Raw genomic sequence first — 17,140 nt, 5'->3', positions numbered from 1 at the left:
CTGCTCACAGTGTGATACAATAGACACTTTTGGAGACCTTTCAGGATGTCTTGGGCTGGAGATTTGTTTCAGTCCATCATTTTGTGGGTTCTGTAGCTCCAGCATTTGTGTAGAACAACTTTTTTTAAAAAAGCATTTGCCTGGGATTGGGAGGAGAGCTCTAGAAAGTCAGTGATGTTACTCCACCATCTTGGCTTTAGCACCCTATAGGAGCACTTTCTACTTAAGTCTCCCTTATCTAAGATTTTGAAAAGAGGAATAATAGAAGCTTATCTTTAGAAAGTCAAGTAGTGTTTCTTTTATATAGATCTCTCAAATTCTGCTCTATTAAATCTTTTCATACTAAATAGTTCTCACCTATATCCTTTCCACTTGAGTCCTAGAGATGAGAGACAATGTGACTGAATTCATTCTTTTTGGACTGACTCAGGACCCAGACAAACAGAAAAGAGTTTTTGCCATTTTCTTGGTGTTCTACATGGCCATTGTGGTAGAGGATTTATTATTTGTTGTGATAGTCGAGGCCAATCTCATAGTTGGTTCACCTATGTAATTTTTCTTAAATTACTTGTCCATCTTAGATTCTTGTTTCTCTACCACCATGGCCTCAAAACTGATTGTGGACAACCTCTTTCACAAGAACACTATTTCCTTTGATGAGTGCATGATCCAGGTATTTGCCATACATTTCTTTGGCTGCATGAAGATATTTGTCCTGTGACTGCTTTGTGGCCATCTGTAAACCTCTACACTACTCAGTCATCATGAACCAGAGGGTGTGTGGGATACTGATTCTATTGACATAGATAGAGTCATTTCTATATTCTATTGCCCAGATAATCCCTATCTTGAATGTGTCCTTCTGTGGTCCCAATGTGATTGACCACTATATCTGTGACTTGCAACCTTTGTTAAGACTGAATTGCATGGACACATATGCATTAAAACTTTTAGTAGTCTCCAATAGTGCAGCCATACGCTCAGTAAGCTTGGCTATACTGATGATATCCTCCACATTGATACTAAACTCCCTGAGATATCATAGTGCAGAGAGGAAGTGCAAAGCCCTCTCCACCAGTAGTTCCCACATCTTTGTTGTCATTATACTCTTTGATCCCTGCATATTCATGTACAATCACCCCCCAAACACCTTCCCTCTTGATAAGTTCGTGACTGTATTTTATACCACTATAACTCCCTTCCTCAGTCTTTTGATCTATACTCAAAGGAATGGAGAAGTAAAAAATTCCATGAAGAAGTTATGGAGCACACGAGTGACTTCAGGTGAAAAATAATATGTTTGGTTCAAACTGGAAGAATTGAAATTGATATATGATAATAATTGTGACAATATCCAGGGGTTCTTAAGCTGGGATCCATGGATTTAACAATATTTTGATAATGATATTTGAATAGAATTTTCATTTCCCTTGAAATTCAATGTGTTTTATGCCTTTGAAAATGTTATTCATTTTAACATGAATAATTTGAAATTTTCATTTGCTTTGGTTTTATCACTATTTCAAATAGTAAAAAAAAATTATGTGAGGACTGTATTTAATCTCTTAAAGGGAATAAATCTATAAAGTCATGAAAGAGGAATTTCTGTGGCATAATGAAGAGAATGCTGGATATCAAATCCCATTGTTTCTTTTAATTACTTGTGTGAAACTGAGAAAAAAATGAACTTTCACTATGTTTGTCAACAATGAAATTAATGATTTGGACTATGGAAACTTAGGGCAAGAATGGGGAAACTGGGGCCTAGAGGAAACATGTGGCTCTCTAGGTCCTTAGGTGTGGTCTATTGACTGACTCCAAATTTTACAGAATAAATTCTTTTATTAAGGGGATTTGTTCTGTGAAGTTTGGATTCAGTCAAAAGGCTGCTCTTGAGGAGCTAAATAGGCCACGTGTGGCCTCAACATCACACGTTCCCCACTCCCACTTACTGTCTTTTAGACTTCTAAATTTGCAACCTTTTGAATAAAGGATAGAGGAAAAGTGACCCTTAAAGAAAAAAAATGTGATTTGAGAAAGAGGTACAATGTCAACTTGAAAGAAATGAAATCTAAGTATCAGAATCTATGTTGCTAATTTCAATAGTCAGCATTTGACCTCTCAGAACTTCACTTTCAAAATTCACTTCTTCATTTCCCTTTGCCTTTTTCCACATTTGAAAACGCTGGTCTTCATTCAAGCCTGACTGACAGAGAATTTCAAAGATTAATGAGCGTTTACATGAATTTCTTATAAAAAGTAATGGTTTGGGGGGCGGAGCCAAGATGGCGAAGTAGAAAGACGCATATACACATAGCTCCAAACCCACAACCCATAGAACATCGGTAAAAAGGAACTCACGGCGAATTCTGGAGTAGTAGAGGCCACAGCACAGTGGAGCAAAGGAGATTTCTGTTCCAGAGGGACCTGCAAACCTCTCACAAAAGGTCCATCACGCTGCGGACGCGGAGCCCAGACAAGCCCTGCCACGCCAGCAGCATGGAGAGGAGCAGATCCGAGCGGGCTCCAGGTACGGGATCTCCAGCGGCCGTGCGGGTCCCTCCACCCACAGGTGATGAGGGTCAGTGAGGGGGTCTTCTTCGCAGGTCGAGAGGGGAGTGGGGTGCCCCCATAACTCAGGCCCCTTCGGGGGGCAGTAGCTGACACAGTGGCAGACGAGGGCTCCCCAAGCAGGCAGGACCCTGGATCCACTGCTGAAGGTCTGTGCATAAACACCCTGAGGGAACTGAGCTTGAGAGGCGGCCCTGCCCCCACCTGAGCACCTGAACTTAATCTAACACTGAATAGCAGCCCTGCCCCTGCTGAAGCCCCGAGGCTGGGGAGCAGCATTTGAATCTCAGACCCCAAGCACTGGCTGGGAGGATGAGGAGGGAAGGTGGGTGTGAGGAGAATATTCAGAGGTCAAGTCACTGGCTGGGAAAATGCCCAGAAAAGGGAAAAGAAATAAGACTATAGAAGGTTACTTTCTTGGTGAACAGGCATCTCCTCCCTTCCTTTCTGATGAGGAAGAACACTGCTTACCATCAGGGAAAGACATAGAAGTCAAGGCGTCTGTATCCCAAACATCCAGACTAAATATTCTGTGGGCTCAGGCCATGGAAGAGCTCAAAAAGGATTTTCAAAATCAAGTTAGAGAGGTGGAGGAAAAGCTGGGAAGAGAAATGAGAGATATGCAGTCAAAGCATGAACAGCAGGTCAGCATCCTGCTAAAGGAGACCCAAAAAAATGCTGAAGAAAATAACACCTTGAAAAACAGGCTAACTCAGTTGGCAAAAGAGGTTCAAAAAGCCAATGAGGAGAAGAATGCTATCAAAAGCAGAATGAGCCAAATGGAAAAGGAGATTCAAAAGCTCACTGAAGAAAATAGTTCTTTTAAAATTAGAATGGAACAGATGGAGGCTAATGACTTTATGAGAAACCAAGAAATCACAAAACAAAACCAAAAGAATGAAAAAATGGAAGATAATGTGAAATATCTCATTGGAAAAACAACTGACCTGGAAAATAGATCCAGGAGAAACAATTTAAAAATTATGGGAATACCTGAAAGCCATGATCCAAAAAAGAGCCTGGACATCATCTTTCATGAAATTATCAAGGAAAACTGCCCTGAGATTCTAGAACCAGAGGGCAAAGTAAATATCCAAGGAATCCACAGAACACCGCCTGAAAGAGATCCAAAAAGAGAAACTCCTAGGAACATTGTGGCCAAATTCCAGAGTTCCCAGGTCAAGGAGAAAATATTGCAAGCAGCTAGAAAGAAACAATTCAAGTATTATGGAAATACAATCAGGATAAGACAAGACCTAGCAGCTTCCACATTAGGGGATTGAAGGGCATGGAATAGGATATCCCAGAAATCAAAGGAACTAGGACTAAAACCAAGCATCACCTACCCAGCAAAACTGAGTATAGTACTTCAGGGGAAAAAATGGTCTTTCAATGAAATTGAGGACTTTCAAGCATTCTTGATGAAAAGAACAGAGCTGAAAAGAAAATTTGACTTTCAAACACAAGAATGAAGAAAAGCATGAAAAGGTGAACAGCAAAGAGAAGTCATAAAGGACTTACTAAAGTTGAACTGTTTACATTCCTACATGGAAAGACAATATTTGTAACTCTTGAAAGTTTTCAGTATCTGGATACTGGGTGGGATAACACACGCACACATACACACACACGCACACACACACACACACACACACACACATAGAGACAGAGTGCACAGAGTGAATTGAAGAGGATGGGATCATATCTTAAAAAAATGAAATCAAGCAGTGAGAGAGAAATATATTGAGAGGAGAAAGGGACAAACGGAATGGGGCAAATTATCTCTCATAAAAGAGGCAAGCAAAGGACTTATTAGTGGAGGGATAAAGAGGGGAGGTGAGAGAAAAACATGAAGTTTACTCTCATCACATCCCACTAAAGGAAGGAATAAAATGCACGCTCATTTTGGTATGAAAACCTATCTTACAATACAGGAAAGTGGGGGATAAGGGGATAAGCAGGGTGGGGGGGATGATGGAAGGGAGGGCATGGCGAGGAGGGAGCAATTTGAGGTCGACACTCATGGGGAGGGACAGGATCAAAAGAGAATAGAATTAATAGGGGACAGGATAGGATGGAGGGAAATATAGTCCGTCTTATACAACACAACTATTATGGAAGTCATTTGCAAAACTACACAGATTTGCCCTATATTGAATTTCTTGCCTTCCAAAGGGAAGGGGTGGGGAGGGAGGGAGGTAAAGAAGTTGGAACTCAAAGTGTTAGGAACAACTGTTGAGTAATGTTCTTGCCACTAGGAAATAAGACATACAGGTAAAGGGGTATAGAAAGTTATCTGGCCCTACAGGACAAAAGAGAAGATGGAGACAAGGGCAGAGAGGGATGATAGCAGAGAGAGCAGATTGGTGATAGGGGCAATTAGAATGCTTGGTGTTTGGGGGGGGAGGGGATAAAAGGGGAGAAAATTTGGAACCCCAAATTTTGTTAAAATGAATGTTAAATAAATAAATTTTTTAAAAAAGTAATGGTTTGGAGGATCTTCATCTCTTCTTCCCAATAACATACTTCTATAAACTTATCTTTCATTAAACATAAAAAATGCATATTTAATCTCGGATATGCTTTAGCTGTGGAACCATAGCAAGTTACTTACTCTCATTGTTTCAAATATCATAATACCTTTTTGTGAAGTCTCCTACTTTAAGTATCCCTGTATTCTAATCCATTTCCACTCATCATATTTCACATCCTCTGCTTCTTTAAAGTAAAAGCTCTAAATATTCCATGACCCTGCTTGCTTCACCATTATACATGAATTCTTTCTTAATGGCTTGATGTCTTTTCTTTGTGCCCTGGACACTGTGACATTTGACTATTCTTTTTCTGTGGGATTTGATTTTGGAATATCTTTCAGGCAGTGAAGGGTGGATTCTTTTGATTTAAATTTTATCTACAGGATCTAAGATACACGGCAATTTTCCATTACAATCTATTGAAATATGATGTCTCTGCTCTTTTTTTTATGTTGGATTTCAGGGTGTCCAATAATTCTTAATTTATCAATCTTTCATCTATTTTCTAGCTCAGTTATTTTCCCTCTGATATATTTCACATTTTCTTTTTTTCATTCCTGTGAATATATCTTATTATTTCTTATTTTATATTTTATTTATTTTCAGTTCCACAATCACTACCATATAACTTAGATTTTTACCCTTCCTCCTCCTCCTTCCCCTTCCCTCCTAGAGGTGGCATACAATTTTATGTAATTCTACACATGCATTCCTATTGAGTACATTTTCACCATAGTCATGTTGCATAGAAGAATTAAAATGAATGGTAGAAACTATATAACAAAATATAATATAAAAGAAAATGATCTGGTACATTCTGTGATTGAATTCCACGGTTCTTTCTCTGGACGTGGGAGGCATTTTGCCTTAAAAGACCATTGAGAATTTTTTAGTCCTTGCATTGCAATGTAGTTCTAAGTACACTAGAAAAAATCCTCTCACACTGTGGTTGTTGCTGTGTACAAAGTTCTCCTGGTTCTGCTCCTTTCGTTCAGCATCAGATCATATAAGTATTTTCAAGCCTCTCTGAAGTCTTCCTGTTCATCATTTCTTATGGCACAATAGTATTCCATTACATTCATATACCACAATTAATTCAGCCATTCTCCAAATGATGTACACCTCCTTGATTTCCAGTTTGGGGCCACCAGAAAGAGAGGTGCTATAAATATTTTTGCGCATGTGGGACAGTTTCCAAGTTTTATGATCTGTGTGTTATTGTTTCTTGTTGTCTCAATGAGTCATTATTTTCCACTTCTTGATAAAAATTTTTATGTATATTTTTCTTTATTGAGCTGTAATAATTCCATTTCAATTTGGCCTATTCTGTTTTTCAAGGAATTCTTTCTTTCCAGTGATTTTTTGTACCTCTTTTACCATTTAGCTAATTGTGTTTTTAAGGGTTTATTTTCTTCAGGATTTTAAGCATTTTTTTGACAAGGTGTTGATTCTATTCCATAATTTTTATTACTCTTTCCCCCCTAATATTGCTCTACCACTCTTATGCCTTTCTTTAATTCTTGTTGGGCTTGTGTCCAATTTGCATTTTTTTCTTTGAGATTTTGTTGTAGGTGGTTTCACATTAAAATAAGAAAAAAAGTTAAGAAGATGAATGAAACTTTACAAAATATAGATATGCTAAACCTCAGGAAGAAATTGGATGGGAATAGGAATTATAACATTTTTTCAGCTGTTTATGACATATTCACAAAAATTAACCATGCTTTATGGCATAAAACATTGCCAAACATGCAGAAAAACATACAAATTAAATATTTTTGGGACCATAATGCCATATAAATTATATGCAATAATTTATTATGAAAGCATATATTAAAAGTTAATTCGAAACTAAATAGTTTACTCCTAAAGAGTGAGAGTGTCAAAGAAAAATAATGGAACAAATGAAAATTTAATTTAAGGTAATGACAACCATGAGACAAGAGTTCAAAATTTGTGAGATTCCCCCACAGCAGTAGTTGGAAAAAAATTTTTTATCTGTAAATCTACATAATAATGAAGATGAGAAAGAACCAATCAGAGAATTGTGCATGAAACTGAAAAAAATTAGAAAGAAGAACAAATCATTGCTAAATTTAATTTAAAAAAGAAAATAAAACTACCTGAATCAAAAATGAAAAAGGGAACGCACCACAAATGAAAATGATATTAAATATTTAGTAGGTACTATTTTATCCACTTGGATGACTGCAAAACTTTTATTATAACGAAATGGATGAATAATCAGAGAAAATATAAATTTCCCATTTAATAGGTCAGGAAATAGAATACTTAGATATCCCACTGTTAGATAAATAAACTGAACAATCCATAAATCCAATCCATAAGGAAAAAACCCTCAGAAGCAGATAGATGTACAATGAGTTCTACTAAGCATTGAAAGGACAATCAATGTCAATGTTATACTTGTGTGTATTCATCCTTCATTGCCGAAAAAGACCATGCCATCAGAGAAATAATGACATGACTTGCACTTGACTTTGTTTTGAGTGAGGGGAGTCTGTGCAGGTCACTAGCCTCACTTCTCCTCCAGAGTCATCTGAACCCAGTGACCAGATATTCATCAGGATGACTGGAGATGACCCAAGATGAGGCAATTGGGGTTAAGTGACTTTCCCAAGGTCACACAGCTAATGAGTGTCAAGTTTCTGAGGTGAGATTTGAACTCAGTCCCTCCTGACTCCTGCACTGGTGCTCTATCCACTGCACCACCCCGCTGCCCCAATGTTATACATATTATTTGAAGAAATAGGTGGAAAAAAGAATTCTACCAATTTCCTTTGTATGGCATAAATATGATTTTTATGCTTACATTAAGGAGACAAAAACTAAGTAATAAAACTATTAGCCAATTTCTCTTAAAATACTGTTGCACAATCATCATTATCTCTATATATTACCAACAGCACTCAATGGAAAGAAATAGAGCAAGAACTTGTAACAAAATATTGAGTAATGGTGGTGATAATGAACAGCCTTGCTTTCCCTCTGATTTTTAGGAAGGTTTATTCCTGTCATAGATAATATTTTCTCTCGGATTTTGATATATAGTACTTATCACATTAAGAAAGATTCCATTTATTCCTACATTTCCTATAATGAGTGTAATATTTTATCAAAAGATATTTTTCTGAATTTATTGATACAATCATGTATTTTGGTGTTTTCTTACTGATATGGTTAATTGTGATCATTATTTTCCTAATATTGAATCAGCTCTGCATTCTTGGCATAAATCTCACATAGTCATGGTGTATAATTTTTTAATACATCTCTGTAATCTCCTGGTTAGTGGTTCATGTATAACGTTTACATCACTATTCAGATATATGTAGGTTTATTTTATAACCTATAAATTTGCTGAAGTTGTTAATTGTTTCAATGATATCTTTAGCTGATTTTCTAGGATATTCTAAAATATTATCATATCATTTGCAAAGAGTGATAGTTTTTTTTTCCTCATTGCATATTTTTATTTCTTCAATTTCTCTTTTCTATCATAGGTATAGTTAGCATCCTCGCAGAGACTAGGACAAACGTTAGAGAAGTCAACCCAATAGGTCAAGAAATGACTAGCTAGGTCCAAGTCTCTATAACCTACATTTGACTTATCAGTGTAAATGACACCTAGAATTTCTTTTTTTAAAACTTATATGTTCATCTACTAACACAAATTCTGGTAGTTAGTAGTTTTGAAGTAAATAATTACTGAATGTAAGAAATTTTTATAGACTTATGTATATATATGTAAGTCTATAAAAATATGGAATATATATATATGTATATATAAAATCCTAGATTTAGAAGCACGAAGACTTAAATGAATATTGTGCCATGTTTGCTTCCTTTTTCATAGGGAAGTTACTAAAACTCTCACAATTTTTCCCTCCAGTTATGAAATATGAGCCATCATACCTCACAGAGCAGATAGGATCAAAGAAAATAATAAATATTAAGTGCTTTGAAAAACTATAAGTAATATTAAACTTTTGATGATGATGTCATCAAGGTGGATGTTGCATCTTTACACTTACTTAAGCAGAATACACAGGCAAAAGAGGGACTTTATGGGAAAAATTGACTCCAGCTAGCCAAGCAAGAAAAAAAAAGGTGATTAAAGAATATCTGAATCTTTGCTGATTGGTCTCTTATATGAAAGCTTCACAAATACTAAATGGTGATAAATGTTGAAGAAGATGTGGGACAGTTGGAACACTAATTCATTGTTGGTAGAGGTGTGAACTGATCCAACCTTTCTGCTTTTTTTGCTCTTTTTGAAATGCTTACTTTTTTTATCAGTTTCCTTGTTTCTTCTTTATTTTTAAAATACTTTTTTTTTTATTTTTGGATTACTACATTGATTTCCACAAAATTTTGAGTTCCAATTTTTCTTCCCATCTCTCCCCTTCCCCCATACTTCTCTCAATGTACCCTCCCTTCTATTACATCCCACCCTCCCCTTATCCCCATCTTCTCTCTTTTCTTCTTCTAGGGCAACATAAATTTCGATACCCCATTACCTGTATTGCCTATGCAATAACTGGTAATATACAATAACAATTCTCAACACTCGATTCTAGTACTTAGAATTCCAACTTCTCTCCTTTCCTCCCTCCCCACCCATCTGCACTGCTAAGGCAAGCAATTTGATACAGGCTATATATGTGTCATTTTGAAAAAGACTTCCTTAATATTCATGTTGTGTAAGACTAACTATATTGCTCTCCAACTTACCCTGTCCTCCCTTTTTTTCTTTTCTCTCATTTGACCTTGTCCCTTCCCAAAAGTTTTTACTTCCAGTTACTCCTTTCTCCCATTTGCCCTTCATTCTATCATCACCCTCACCCCACTTGTCCCATTCTCCCCTAATTTCCTGTAGTGTAAGATAGGTTTTCATACCAAATTAAGTGAGCATGTTATTCCCTCATTAAGCCATAGGTGAAGAGAGTAATATTCACTTTTCCCCTCTTACCTCATCCTTTTTCTTCTCCATTGAAAAAGAATTTTCTTATCTCTTTTATGAGTGGTAGTCTGCCCCATTCCATTTCTTCCTTTCTCCTCTCAATATTTTTCTCATTCACCCCTTAATTTAATTTTATTTTTTTGATGGATATCATCTCTTCTGATTCAACACAACCTGTACACACTTTCTCTCTCTGTCTCTGTCTCTGCCTCTATCTGTCTGTCTGTCTGTCTGTCTGTCTCTCTCTCTCTCTCTCTCTCTCTGTGTATGTGTGTGTGTGTGTGTGTGTGTGTGTGTGTGTGTGTGTGTAATCCCTCCACCTATGCAAATACTGAGAAAAGTCTCAAGCGTTACAAATATCATCTTTCCATGTAGGAGTGCAAACAGTTCAGCTTTAGGAAGTCTTTTGTGATATCTCTTTCCTATTCACCTTTTCATGCTTCTCTTGAATCTTGTGTTTGAAAGTCACATTCTATATTCCGTTCTAGTCTTTTCACCATGAATGCTTGAAAGTCCTCTATATCATTGAATGACCATTTTTTCCCTTGAAGTATTATACTCAGTTTTGTGGGGTGGGTGATTCTTGGTTTTAATCCCAGTTCCTTTGACTTCTGGCATATTCTCTTCCAAGCCCTTTGGTCCCTTAATGTAGAACCTCTCAGATCCTGTGTTTTCCTGACTGTATTTCCACAATGTGCTAATTTTTTTCTTTCTAGATGCTTGCAATATTTTCTCCTTGACCTGGGAACTCTGAAATTTGGCCACAATATTCCTCTCAGTGCCAGGCCTAGAGGCCTGTATTGGGCTACCCGAGTCTTTCTTACCTCACCTCCAAGGTCTTCGGTTGGCCAAAACCGGATGCACGTATGAGAGAAAGGACGTTCCAGAGTCGAACAAGGGTTGAGCTTTATTTCAGGGTCTAGTTACAAGTGCAGGGGAGTCTTCCTTAGGAGGAAGAGGGGGAGATTTCCTAAGGAGGCTAAGCTTAAGGGATTGGAAGTAGAAGTACAAGCGGGGAGAGAGGGGGAGGGGAGAGAGGAAAGAAGAGGAGCGGAGCCTACTGTCCTCTTGGCTCCACACGTGCTAAGAGCGAGCTTTCAGGCTTCCTCAATTCTACTTAACCTTCAGCCACACAGTTTGCATCTCAATACCGTGCTGTTAGGTAACTAGGTGTGCTCCAATCCGGGACAATCTCGAGGGCAGGGAGACTCCACCCATCACGTATCTCCCGGGGAGAGGCGGAAATACCCGAGCTAGCCGAGCTAGCTCAGTCTGACCTTCTCGAACCCCTGCTGTTCATGGAGGGCCTCGTAAGACTCTAAGATTTAGAAGTCCCACTTTTACCCGCCCGAGACCGTCCACACGGAATTGAGCTTCCAATCCCAACATCTGAGTTTCTCTTTTTGGTTCTCTTTAGGAGGTAATTGGTGAGTTCTTTGAATATTTATTTTGGCCTCTAGTTCTAGAATATAAGGACAGTTTTCCTTGATAATTTCATGGAAGATAATATCTAGGCTCTTTTTTTTGATCATGTCTTTCAGGTAGTCCCATAATTTTCAAATTGTCTCTCATCAGTCTGTGTTCCAGTTTCTCCAGTGAGATGTTTCAAGTGATGTTCTATTTTTTCAGTCTTTTGGTTTTCTTTTGTAACTTCTTGATTTAATGTATACTCATTAGCTTCCCTGAACTCCACTCTCACTTTTAAGGAACCATTTTGCTTAGTGAGCTTTTAAACCTCCTTTTCCATTTGGAAAATTCTGCTTTTCAAAGTCTTCTTCTCCTCATTGGCTTTATAAACCTCTTTTTTCAGAGTTAACCTATTTTTAGAAGTGCTATTTTCCTCAGCATTTTTTTCATTCTCCTTTAGCAAGCTGCTGATTCGCTTTTCATGCTCTTCTATGGCCTGAGCCCATTTCATATTCATTTTGGAACCACTGGAGGCAGAAGCCTTAACTTCCTCTGACAGTATACATTGTAATTTCTCATCTGATAAGATGGAAGGAGATACCTGTTCACCAAGAAAGTAGCCTTCTATGGTGTTATTTTTTCCCCTTTTTTGGGCATTTTCCCAACCAGTTACTTGACTTCTGAATCCTCTGTCAAGAGGAGCTTCCTAGTGCTCCTCCTCTCCCCCAGGATGTTGCTTAGGTTTGAGATTCAGATCAGCTGCTCAATTCCCCCTGGGGCTTTATACAGGGGCTGGGCCCCCACTGAGGCATGAGATTCAGATCTTCTGCTAAAATCCCCCAGAAAGTTTAAGCTGAGCTACTGGGACAATAGACCCAGGGTGTTTCTGTGGCCACTGTAGCCTCCCACTGTTGCTGTTGCAGCCCACCTCTGCCACCGCATGGGGCCAGTACTGGGGGGACCCAACTCCCTTCACGCCCAGCTGGGAAAGCCCTCCCTCACTGACTTTTGAAATTTTCTTTGTTGCTTGTGAGTTCGGGAATCTGGGACCATCCCATCTGGGGATTCTTCCCTGGAGGCCTGTTCAGGCCCTGTTCCTCCCTGTTCTGTGTGGCCAGGGCTGTGCTCTGCTCTGCTCCAAGTCTTTTGGGAAAGACCTTTCCACTCAGCCTTCTAGATTTTCTTTGGCTGGAAATCTCTTTCACTCTGTCGTTCTGTGGCTTCTGCTGCTCTAGAATTTATTGAGAGTTATTTTTTGCAGTTATTTTCTGAGCTGCGAGGGAAGCCCTAGAGTATATGCATCTTTCTACTCCACCATCTTAGCTCTGCCCTGATCCAACTGTTCTGGAGAGCAATTTGAAAGTATGCCCAAAGGGCCACAAAATACGTACACTCTTTGTCCCAGCAATATTCCTTCAAGGACTGTATACCAAAGAGATAATTTATATGGGAAAAGTTTCCACATATACAAAAATATTTATAGCAGTTTTCTTTGTGTTGGCTTAGAACTGGAAGTCATGTAAATACCTATCAACTGGGGAATGACTGAACAAGTTCTGGTATATGAATGCATTGGAATACTATTGTGCTATAAAAAATGATGAACAGTAGGACTTCAGAGAGGACTGGAAGGACTTATATTAACTGATGCTTAGCAAAATGAGAAGAAGCAGGCCAACATTGTGTACAGTGATAACCGCAGTGTGCGAGGACTGTTTCTGTTGTATCTACAGCTTCATAGAAATGCAAGGACCTAAACCAATCCCAAAGGTTCTTAAGCAAAATGCCATCCACATGCAGAGAAAGAAAGATGGAATCAGAACACAGAATGAAGCAGAATATTTTGTCTTTTTTATGTTTTGTTTTGTTTTTCTTATTGTTTCTCCCGTTAATTTTAATTCTTCTATGTAACATGACTAATGTGAAAATGTGTTTAATAAGAATGTATATGTAGAAACCATATAAAATTTCATGCCATCTCGGGTAGTGAGGGGGAGAAAAATCCAAGTCTTATGGAAGTGATTGTAGAAAACTGAAAACGAATTATTTTTAAAAAGAAAAAATATCTGAAATGGTCTCCTGCCATGGAAGAGCTCAAAAGGGATTTTGAAAATCCAGGAAGAGAAGCACAAGAAAAATTAGGAAGAGAAGTAAAGTGGTGCAAGAAAATCATGAAAAAATTAGTCAACAGCTTGCTAAAGAATACCCCCAAAATGTTGAAGAAATAATATCTTCAAAATTAATCCAACCCAAATTGCCAAAAATTTCCAAAATGCCAATGAGGAGAAGAATATCACACAATTAGAATGGGTCAAATGGAAAAACAGATCCAAGAGCTCACTAAAGCAAATTATTCCTCAACAATAAGAATGGAGCAAATGGAAGCTAATGACTCCCTGAGAACTAGATAAATTACTAAACAAAACCAAAAGAATGAAAAAGAAGACAATATGAAATATCTCATAGGAAAAACAACTAATCTTGAAAATGGATCCAGGGGAGATCAGTTAAAATACTGGACTACTTGAAAACCATGATAAAAAAAATAAAGATCTTGCTCACCATCTTTCAAGAAATCATCAAGGAAAACTGCAGTGATATTCTAGAACCAGAGGGTAAAATAGGAATGGATAGAATCCACTGATCGCTTCCTGAAAGAGATACCAAAAAGAGAACTGCTAGGAATATTGTAGACAAATTCCAGAGTGCAAAGTTAAAAGAGAAAATATCACAAGTTGCCAGAAAGAAACAATTAAAGCCTTGTGGAAATACAATCAGGATAACACAAGATTTACCACCTTCAATACTAATTGATCAGATGGCTTGGAATATGATATGCCAGAGGTCAAAGGGCCTAGGATTAAAACCAAGCATTAACTACACAGAAAAACTGAGTATAATACTTCAGGAGGGAAGATGGAACTTCAATGAAATAGAGGACGTCCAACATTCTTGTTGAAAAGATGAGAGCTGAATAGAAATTTTGACTTTCAAGTACAGGAATTAAAATAAACATGAAAAGGAAAACAGGAAAGCGAAAACATAAGGGACTTAATAAAGTTGAATTGCTTACATTCCTACATGGAACGATGATATTTCTAACTCATGAGACCTTTCTCTGTATTAAGAGAGTTGGAAGAGGAATGTGTGTGTGTGTGTGTGTGTGTGTGTGTGAAGGGTTGTATGTCTGTGTGTGTTTGTGTGTAAGAAATATGGACAATAGGGAGTAAAAATCTATCTTGGCCTAGAGTAAAATAGAAGAGAAGCTAATGAGGCATTAATAAAAGGGAGGGCAGATTTGAGCAAAGAGTGATCAGAATACATATTGTCCCGGAATAGTGTGAGGGGAGATGGGAAGAAAATTTGAAATTCAAAATTATGTGGAAATGAGTGTTGAAAATTGAAAACAAATAACATTTTACAAGCAAAAAAGAGAAGGATAATTTGTTGTTTCAAACATATCACATTTTTGATCACTCTATTATATTCCCCTTGATATATCCAATAGGCTATTGATGATGTGAGAATAGGGCTCAAGAGAAACGTGAGGTCTAATATTAAGTTGGAAGTTAAGTTAAGCAGATCTGAGAATGTTTAGTATCATGCTGATGAAGGCACTAAAGAGAATGAAATAAAGAAAAAAAGAGAAGTGTATCCAGGGCAGATTGTTGTGGGTCCTCTGTATTTATTGAGTATAACTTGGAAAAATTTAAGAAAGGAGGTTTAGAGGGGAGTAGTCACGTAGGCAAGGGAAGAACCACAGGTGTCATGAAATCCAAAAAAGAAATGAATATGCAAGGGAAGAGGGTGATCATTAGTGTCAAAACCTTAAGAGGTCAAGAACTATGGGAATTAAGATAAAAAGATATTACATAGGAAATTAAAGAGGTCATTGGTAATTCTGAAGAAAATAATTTTAATTGAATGATTGGGTCACAAATCAATAGAGGGTTTAGAATTGAATAATTAAAGAAAAGTGTAATTATCCCATGTACATGGGTTTCTCAAGTAACTGAGCAATGAAAGACATGAGTTTTATGATGATAGCTTATAAGCATAGTCGTATTAAATGAAATTTATTATTATTAGTGTTATTATTAAATATGGTAGAGTTTTAGACATGTATGCTAGCAGCAGAGATAAAGAAAAATTGCAATTAGTGAAAAAGTAGAAAAGACAGAGGAAGCATTCTATTAGAAAAGATTAGATAGAATTGGGTCAAGGACGCATGTAAAGGGGTTTGCTTTGGACAGATTAGTGGTCACTTCTTTCTGTCTGGGTTAAAGGAGGAGATAGCTGGAGAAGAATTCTGAGTGATATGAGATGAGGAGATAAAGAAAACAGAGATCTTGTTAAATGACTTCATGTCGGTGGTGAAGGGGTGGAGTAGAAATGAAACAGGACAGCAAGGTGGTACATTGGGATAGAGTACTTGGCCTGCAGTTAAGAGGACTCATCTAATTGAGTCTAAATCCAGCCTTAGACACTTACTAGATGTGTGACCCTGGTCAAGTCACTTAACCCTATTTTCCAGAGTTTTTTCACCTGCAAAATAAACTGAACAAGGAAATACCAAACCCCTCCAGTTTAGTTGCCAAGAAAATCCTAAATGGGGTCACTAAGAGTTGAACAAGATTGAAAATGACTGAACAAAGGAGTAATATATGAGACTATACCCTTGGATGATGGATGAAATTGCAGTGCTACGAGAAGTTTGAGGAAAGATATGTATGTATGTGTGTATGTATCTCTCTCTCTCTCTCTCTCTCTCTCTCTCTCTCTCTCTCTCTCTCTCTCTGTATATATATATATATATATATATATATATATATATATATATATATATATATATATATATATATATATATATATATATATATATATATATGAGAGACTACTCTAGTGAATAGGACAGTTCATTGATTAAGAAGGTTTACAGGGGGCGGAGCCAAGATGGCAGAGTAGACAGAGGCACATACGCTAGCTCCCATCCCACAGCCTATAAAATATCTGTAAAAAAGAACTGCCAACAAATTCTGGAGCAGCAGAAGCCACAGAACAACACAACGGAGGAGATTTCTGTTCCAGAGAGCCTGAAAATCTCTCGTGAAAGGTCCTTCACGCTGCGGATGGGGAGCCGAGCACAGCCCTGCCTCAGCCTCGTGGCACCTAGAGGAGCAGATCCGAGCGGGCTTCGGGGATGGAGTCTCCAGCAGCCTTGAGGGTCCCTCCACCCACAGGTGGCAAGGGTTGGTGAGAGGGTCTCTTTGGCGGGTCGAGGGGGGAGTGGGGTGCCCCCGTGGCTCGGGCCCCCTTGGGAGGCAGCAGCGGAGGTGGGGGCTGACCAGGGCTCCCCAAGCAGGCAGGAGTCCAGATCCATTGTGGAAGGTCTCTGCATAAATCCCCTGGGGGAACTGAGCCTGAGAGGCGGCCCTGTCCCCACCTGAGCACCTGAACTTGACCTCACACTGAATAGCAGCCCTGCCCCCACCCAAAGCCCTGAGGCTGGGAAGCAGCATTTGCATCTCAGACCCCAAGCACTGGCTAGGCGGATCTGGAGGTGAAGTGGGTGCGAAGAGAATATTCAGAAGTCAAGTCACTGGCTGGGAAAATGTCCAGAAAAGGGAAAAAAAAAATAAGACTA

General features: G+C 38.2%; 1 pseudogene; it reads left to right on the top strand.

The window, feature by feature from the left end:
• Nucleotides 1-385: 385 nt before the first annotated feature.
• LOC140516848 (olfactory receptor 4C11-like) lies at nt 386-1,295 on the top strand (annotated as a pseudogene).
• Nucleotides 1,296-17,140: the final 15,845 nt, after the last annotated feature.

The sequence above is a fragment of the Notamacropus eugenii genome, chromosome Y, assembly GCF_028372415.1.
Source record: "Notamacropus eugenii isolate mMacEug1 chromosome Y, mMacEug1.pri_v2, whole genome shotgun sequence".
Lineage (NCBI taxonomy): Eukaryota > Metazoa > Chordata > Mammalia > Diprotodontia > Macropodidae > Notamacropus > Notamacropus eugenii.
This window is presented reverse-complemented; position numbering and strand designations above follow the sequence as displayed.